Below are 8,032 nucleotides of genomic sequence, written 5' to 3' on the forward strand. Positions count from 1 at the left end.
TCTTTAAAAAAAAATTTCTCTTTTTTATTTTTCTCTTTTCTTTCTCTTTTTCTCTCTCCCTTGCTCCCTTGCTGTCCCACATTGTTCTTCATCTCCCTTTGTGTTCCTGTTCTGGCCCTAATTTGTATTTCTTCTTTATTTTTCTTTTCTTCTCTCTCCTTCTCTCACCCGTGCCATCTGGCCTCACTGCTAACTTTCCTCTATCCCTCCATCTACCTATTCCTCCCTCCTCAACTCCTTCTAACTCCCCATTCCAAAGGGTAGAGTTGCTATATTGAAGAGTTTATTCACTATAAACATATGCTGGGTTGGTCCTTGATCTTGATTTAATTCACACAGTTAAAGGTGATAGGTTAATAAACACCACAAATTATCATTTTCTAAAAGGTACTTGAGGCTATTGTGTTGCTGATTGTATCACTTGGGCTAAGCTCTTGTGATTGATTTCATCACTTGTCCTTCCTGGTATAATGAAAATGAGATAGCCTCAGAGCTATTAGAGGCTCAAAACCTAAAGACCACTATACCTGGAAGACACCTCTGAGAAGCAATCATTCCATAAGGGTTCTAAATACATCAAAAAAGACAAAATACACAACTTCAAAATATCAACCCAGGAATTAAACCAAGGACAGTATCAAAAACAAAAATGAGAAGACATTTAAGCAAGTCACAGACTCAGACTTCCACCCAAAAAAAGGCAAATTCTGAGGGAAACGAGGTGGAAAAGTCTGATAATCAACCACCTGGACATCCTGAACTGATAGCACAGGAAGTAACAAGACAGATGAATGAGGCTCTAGAAAAAATCAAAGCAGAAATAATTTCCCAGATAACTACAGGGATGGTTAGCAGAGTGAAAGACATGATTAGAGGCTCTTGAACAGAAACAGATAAAAAAAACAGATGAGCTCAGAAACTTGCTGGAAGCCATGAATGCCCAGTATAAGAAAGAAATGGAAGCTGTGATCACCCAACATAAGAAAGAAATGGAATCCATGAAACAGATTCAAACAGATATTCAGAAGACTAAAAACTCCATTGAAAGCATGCAGAGCAGATTAAGGGAATCTGAAGATAGAGTAAGATATAGAAGACAGGATTGCAGTTAAAAACTTTAAAAGAGAGATCTCTTCAAAACAGTGAGGGACCAGGAGAAATCAATCCAGCAGCTGCTAGATGATGCAAAGAAGAAATAAGACTGATAGTCAAAAAAAAAAAAAAAAACAGGAGAAAGTACAATTGACATTAAAAAACTGTTCAAAGAAGTGATAGTGGAAAACTTCCAAGACAGAGGTGGAGAATTGAACATACAGATAAGTGAGGCATACAGAACTCCAACTAGCCATGAGCAAAAAAAATCTACACCTAGACATATAATAGTCAAGATCCCAGAAACCCAACAGAAGAACAAAATCCTACAGGCAGTTGGAGAAAAGAAACAAATCACCTACAAAGGAAAGCCCATCAGAATCATAGCAGATTTTTCAACACAAACCCTCAACTCAAGGAGAGCCTGGAGTGAAGTATTTCAAGCCCTAAAAGACAATAACTTCCAACCTAGACTGTTGTATCCTGCAAAATTATCTTTCAAAATTGATGGGGAAATTAGATACTTCCACAACAAAGAACACCTGAGAAATTTCATGAACACCAAACCAGCACTACAAACAATTCTAAGCAATATCCTAGAAAAAGAAAATGAAGGTCACAACTCCATGAGGCCCAACAGAGGGAAGCCACCAGGCAAGGTGAGAAACTAAAGGGAAAGGGGAAAACAATAAGAAATAAAAGAGTCAACAATAGTAAAACATCATGACAAGAATGAGTCAATATCTATCAATTAAAACTATCAATGTTAATGGTCTCAATTCACCAATCAAAAGATAGATTGACAGAATGGATTAAGAAGCAAAATCCAACAATATCCTCTATACAAGAAACACACCTAACTCAAAAAGAAGTACATAGACTGAAAGTAAAAGGATGGAAAACAGTTCTCCACACCACAAGAACCCAGAAGAAAGCAGGGATAGTGATTTTATTTGCAGACAAAGTAGACTTTAAACTGAAACTAATTAAGAGAGACAAAGATGGTCACTACATCCTTATGAAGGGAACAATACAAGAGGAAGAGATGACAATCATAAATATATACGCACCAAATATGAGTGCCTCCAACTATACAAAACAAATATTTATGGACATGAAACACCAAATAAGCACTAATACAATTGTAGTGGAGGACTTCAATACCCCATTATCACAAATAGACAGATCATCTAGACAAAAAAATAACAATGAAATTCTAGAACTGAACCAAGCTACTGAACAAATGGACTTAATAGATGTTTACAGAGTGTTCCACCCCACAAACTCAGAATACACATTCTTTTCAGCAGCACACAGGTCATTCTCCAAATGTTTAAGTAAATGTAAAAGAATTGAAGTTACCCCCTGTATATTATCAGACCATAATGCAATAAAATTGGAGATCAATGACATAAGAAACTGCAAAACTCACACAAACACATAGAAATTGAACAACACCCTCCTGAACAACCAATGGGTCACAGAGGAAATCAAAGAAGAAATTAGACAGTTTCCAAAAGTAAATGATAATGCCAGTACTACATACAGGAATCTATGGGACACAGTGAAAGCAGTTCTACATGGGAAATTCATAGCAGTGAATGCCCATATTAGGACAACAGAGAAAACTCAGTTAAATAACCTAATGCAGAACCTCAAGCTCCTAGAAAAAGAAGAGCATAACAAACCCAAAGCTCGTACAAGACAGGAAATTATAAAGATCAGAGAAGAAATCAATGCAATGGAGACTAAGACAACGATAAAAAAAAAATCAATGAATCAAAGAGCTGGTTTTTTGAAAGAATAAATAAAATCAATAAATCCTTAGCCAACCTTGTCAAAAAAAGGAAAGAAAAGGCTCAAATCCATGCAATTAAGAATGAAAAAACTGAAGTCATAACAGACCCAGCAGAAATCCAGAGGATTATCAGTACCTACTTCGAGGACCTGAACTCTAATAAAATGGAAAACGCAGAAGAAATGGACAGATTCTTAGATACATATGAATTGCCAGAGTTAAATGAAGAAGATATAGAAATTCTAAACACCCCAATTACAATGAGTGAAACTGAAAATGTAATTTAAAAAATTTACCAACAAAGAAAAGCCCAGGTCCTGATGGCCTCACTGCTGAATTCTACAAGATATTTAAAAAAGAATTATCACCATTACTCTTTAAACTCATCAAGGAAATTGAAAGGGAAGCCAGGCTTCCAAATTCATTCCTGGAAGCAAGTGTTACTTTGATTCCAAAACCAGGGAAAGACCCAACCCAAAAGGAGAATTATAGGCCAATCTCACTAATGAACATAGATGCAAAAATCCTCAGCAAGATACTGGCAAACAGAATACAAAGGATCATCAAGAAGATCATACACCCTGACCAAGTTGGGGATGCAAGGCTGGTTCAACATTCATAAATCAATAAATTTCATACACTATATCAACAGAGTCAAGGACAAAAATTGACATTTGACATTTGACAAAAATCCAACACCCATTCATGATAAAAAAAACCTTACAGAAAATTGGAATTGAACGTCTTTATCTCAACCTGATTAAGGCTATCTATGAAAAACCAACAGCCAACATCATACTAAATGGTCAAAAACTGAAAATTTTCACACTAAAATCAGGAACAAGACAAAGATGCCCACTATCACCACTCCTGTTCAATATAGTTCTGGAAACATTAGCCACAGCAATTAGAAAAGAGAAAGAAATAAAAGGAATAAAGATAGGAAAGGAAGAAGTTAAACTGTCATTATTTGCTGATGATATGATACTTTACATAGAAGATCCAAAATACTCTGTCAAAAAAGACTTCTAGACTTAATTGACAGATTCAGTAGAGTAGCTGGATACAAGGTCAACACTCAAAATACAATAGCCTTTTTACAGATAAATAATAGACTCACTGTGAGAGAAATTAGGGAAACAATTCCTTTTACAATAGCATCCAAAACAATGAAATATCTAGAAATCAATCTAACAATGAAGCAAAAAACCTCTACACTGAAAGCTATAGTACTCTGAAAAAGGAGATCAAGGACGATATAAGAAAATGGAAAGACAACCCTTGTTCCTGGGTAGGAAAAATCAATATAGTGAAAATGGCCATACTTCCAAAACTGCTGTATAGATTTAATGCAATGCTGATTGAAATTCCAACAATATATTTCACGGAACTAGAGAAAACAATCCAAAAATTCATTTGGAACCAGAAGAGACCTAGAATAGCAAAAGAAATTCTAGGCAACACAGACATGGCTGGGGGTATCACAATTCCCAACTTGAAACTATACTACAAAGCTACTGTGATAAAAACAGCATGGTACTGGCAAAGAAACAGACCCGAGGATCAGTAGAATAGATTAGAAGATGCAGAAACAGCTACAGATATACTCAGCCACCTCATCTTTGACAAAGGAGCCAACCATCCTCATTGGAGGAAAGATAGCCTATTTAATAAATGGTGTTGGAAAAACTGGATTTCAACTGCCAAAGATTAAAACTAGACCCATACCTATTACCATGCACTCAACTAAGATGAAAGTGGATTAAAGATCTAAATATTAAGACAGAAACACTAAACTTGCTGGAAGATAAGTTAGGTAGAACTCTTGAAGACATTGGCATAAGAAAAGACTATGAACAAAACCTCAGTAGCACGGGAACTAGCACAAAGAATCAACAACTGGGATCTCATCTTATTAAAAAGCTTCTGCACTGCAAAAGAAACCACCAACAGAGCTAAGAGACAACCTACAATATAGGAAAATATTTTCAGCAGCTGCCTCTTAGACAAAGGACTACTATCTAGAATATATAAAGAACTGAAAAAAAATCAGATCCCCCAAATTCAAAGGCCCAATTCAAAAATGGGCATCTGAAATGAACAGACATTTCTCAGACAAAGAAGTAAAAGCAGCAAATAAGTATATGAAAAAATGTTCAACATCACTGGTCATTTGAGAGATGCAGATGAAAACAACACTGAGATTCTACCTCACTCCAGAAAGAATGGCTGTTATAAAGAAATCATCTAATAACAAATGCTAGCAGGAGTGTGGAGAGAAAGGAACCCTTCTCCATTGTTGGTGGGAGTGCACGCTGGTGCAACCACTGTGGAAATCAGTATGGAGATACCTCAAAGAACTAGGACAAGAGATCCCATTTGACCCAGCTATCCCCCTGCTGGGTATCTTCCCCAAAGAATTAAAAGAATCATACCACAGTGATATATGTCCACCCATGTTCATAGCATCATAGTTTGTAATAGCTAAAGCTTGGAAAGAGCCCAATTGCCCATCAACTGGAGACTGGATAAAGAAGATGTGGTTTTTTTTATAAAATGGAGTACTACTCAGCCATAAAGAACCAGAAACTAGAGACATTTATAGCTAATTGGATGCATATTGAGGCCATCCACTTAAGTGAAATAAATAGGACACGTGTAAATATCGAATAGTTTCTCTAGTGTGAGAAACTGAGTGTAATTAGGGATTAAAATGATTAAAATAAATAATAGATAATTTGAAACATGAAAAAAAGGTTCAAAGGGGTAAGGGTGGCAGGCAGGGAAGGGGAGAGATCAAAGTTACAGGCTGGAATCTGGAAAGAATCCATATATAGACTGTGTTTAAAACTATAGGAAAAGATGTAGATAGAGACCAGGCTGGAGCTCATCAGTGGGTTGGGAAGGAAGAGTCACTGAGATCAAGGGAGATAAGGATGTGTTTCCAGAAGAAGCATATGCAACTATGTACAGTGCACAGCACTCGATAGTGTGATAAATGACTGTTACTGTTTTAGGTACTCATCCTAACATGCTGTGCTTTTCATCCTTTAGAGCATAATCCTACTTATATAAAAGAGTTTACTGTAAAACAGTGTGCTGCTATGCCAGTGGTAGCCTCATGTATCTCGTGTTTAACTGCTTATCTGGATAACATCAAGGGGCCATCACAGATGATTGATGTATATCTTTTCAGTTTGTACTTAGAAGTTGGCACTCTGTGTGGTACTTTGCAATACACGTGGATGAAATTGCCTAACAACATACTTCTCAGATTATATTTCCATCACATGTCACATGACTGTATTGAAATTTAAATTTTAAAAACTTGGCCTATGTAAAGTCTACTAATTAATTAGAATTTTTTCTCCAGACCACTATTTGTTCAATATTAATTTTGAAAATCTTTCTAAAACAAATCACATCTTCTGATGTCTTATTAATGCTTGAGATTTATTTTAATTATATGGAAAAATGTTTAAGTACTTTTCAGTTTTGCTTTGGTTAATTCTATTATATTTGAATATTACTATAGTTTTTTTGCCTTGCATTGCTTTTCTTTGAATAATTTTAAATTTTGTATATGTGTATGTTTAGTGAATGATAATAAAGTTATATATTTAAAAAAAAGCTTGGAAAGAACAGTGTAACTTATAATCACAGTTACTTAAAAACAAAGGCAGTCTTGGGTAGTGGGATCAAACATATCATAAAATGATTACAATGTTTTCTGAAATATGCTTAAAGTGAACTCATTTTAAGTCTAGGATTTGGATTTTGACCTTTGAATTTCTTTTAAGTATGTGTCCCTTTTTGCAAGCGAGGAAACAGAATCAACCTAAGGTAATCTAGTCCTCCAGAGAGGGAGGCTAAGTATTGTGGTCTTTAGCAGACTCTGCAGTCCTAGGTGTTAGCAATAGGGTTATAAACCCTGAACAACCTCTCCACGTTTTATTAGGAAACTGTCAAAAGTCCAGTCCTTCAAGGCATGACATTCAGAACATCTTGATCTACAAGGGACAAAATGACTCAAATAATTTGCTGGCAGCCCTATTGAGAAACTAGATCAGAACTAGCCAAAGACTGCTTATCAAGAGAAAATGTTTGTATTTTGAAAATTCACTCTACAGTGTAAAAAATTCCTGGTTGCTATCAACAACAATGCTAGTAAAAAAATATTGCAGATGGACCCACACTGATATCTGATTTTACCCAGGTCTCTCACAAAACATGAAGGTGCAGCGATACATATGGGGGGTAAGGTACTTAGATTAAAAATAAATTTCTTAGTAAGGAAATTAGACATATTGCAGGCTTCCATTTTCTGTAAGACAAACTGACAATGAGGACTATTTCAGAGAAACCCTCAACTTTAAAGAGAGTAGCAGTAACATCACTTTCCACTACAGAATAACTTCCTGCGTTTCAAGATAATTAACAATGCTATTCTTGTTAAACATCTACTAACTGCCAAATCCCCCAGCCCTTAGCCATGGTTTCTGCTCAGTATTGTAAAGCTAGGTGTAGTTCCGCTGTGACTCTCGCTGGCTGAGGTGTCATCAGAGTCCGGAGCGTCGTCATAGGAGTAATCCTGGTAGCCTCTGAAGGCCTAGCAGGCAATGCGCAGGTGGTAAAATCTTGGCAGGAGCACCAGAATGCCAAAGATCAGGACGGGCCGCCCGGTCTGCCCCGCTTTGCTGATGTAGCCCGACAGCAGGAGGGAGCCTGGGGTAACAAGAAAGGCACCCATCAAAAGCAGCACAGTGGCCAGTGCGATGGCCTTGCAGGGGCTCCTAGGAGGGCTTTTCTTAAACTGGAGCTCGGTGTAGCCACGTCTGTGCTGGAGAGCCTCGAGTATTTTCCTTTACTGCTGAGGATTCCAGGAGCCAGGCCGGTACCAGATGGCATCGTAACACGCTGACACAGCCGCGGTTATTTTCCTGAGAGTCTCCAGACGTCGCCACAGAGAGAAATAAGAACTGACGCGAATTCAGGCGTAAAACTAACAAGAGCGGTTCTGGCGAGGCCAAGCGCGCCTGCACCTGGAGACCCACTGGGTCGGGGTCGCCGTCGGGGCGGGAGCTCAGGCCGGGGAGGAGCCCGCCCCGCCTGCCCCAGGGCACCCCCGTCGAACTGCCACCG

General features: G+C 37.6%; 1 pseudogene; it reads right to left on the reverse strand.

Moving 5' to 3' along the window:
• Nucleotides 1–7,376: 7,376 nt before the first annotated feature.
• Nucleotides 7,377–7,798, reverse strand: LOC101713765 (transmembrane protein 230 pseudogene; annotated as a pseudogene).
• Between the last annotated feature and the right edge of the window lie 234 nt (nucleotides 7,799–8,032).

The sequence above is a fragment of the Heterocephalus glaber genome, unplaced genomic scaffold (assembly GCF_053883595.1).
Source record: "Heterocephalus glaber isolate CG9 unplaced genomic scaffold, H.glaber_assembly_v1.0 deba00001550, whole genome shotgun sequence".
In the NCBI taxonomy this organism is placed as follows: domain Eukaryota; kingdom Metazoa; phylum Chordata; class Mammalia; order Rodentia; family Bathyergidae; genus Heterocephalus; species Heterocephalus glaber.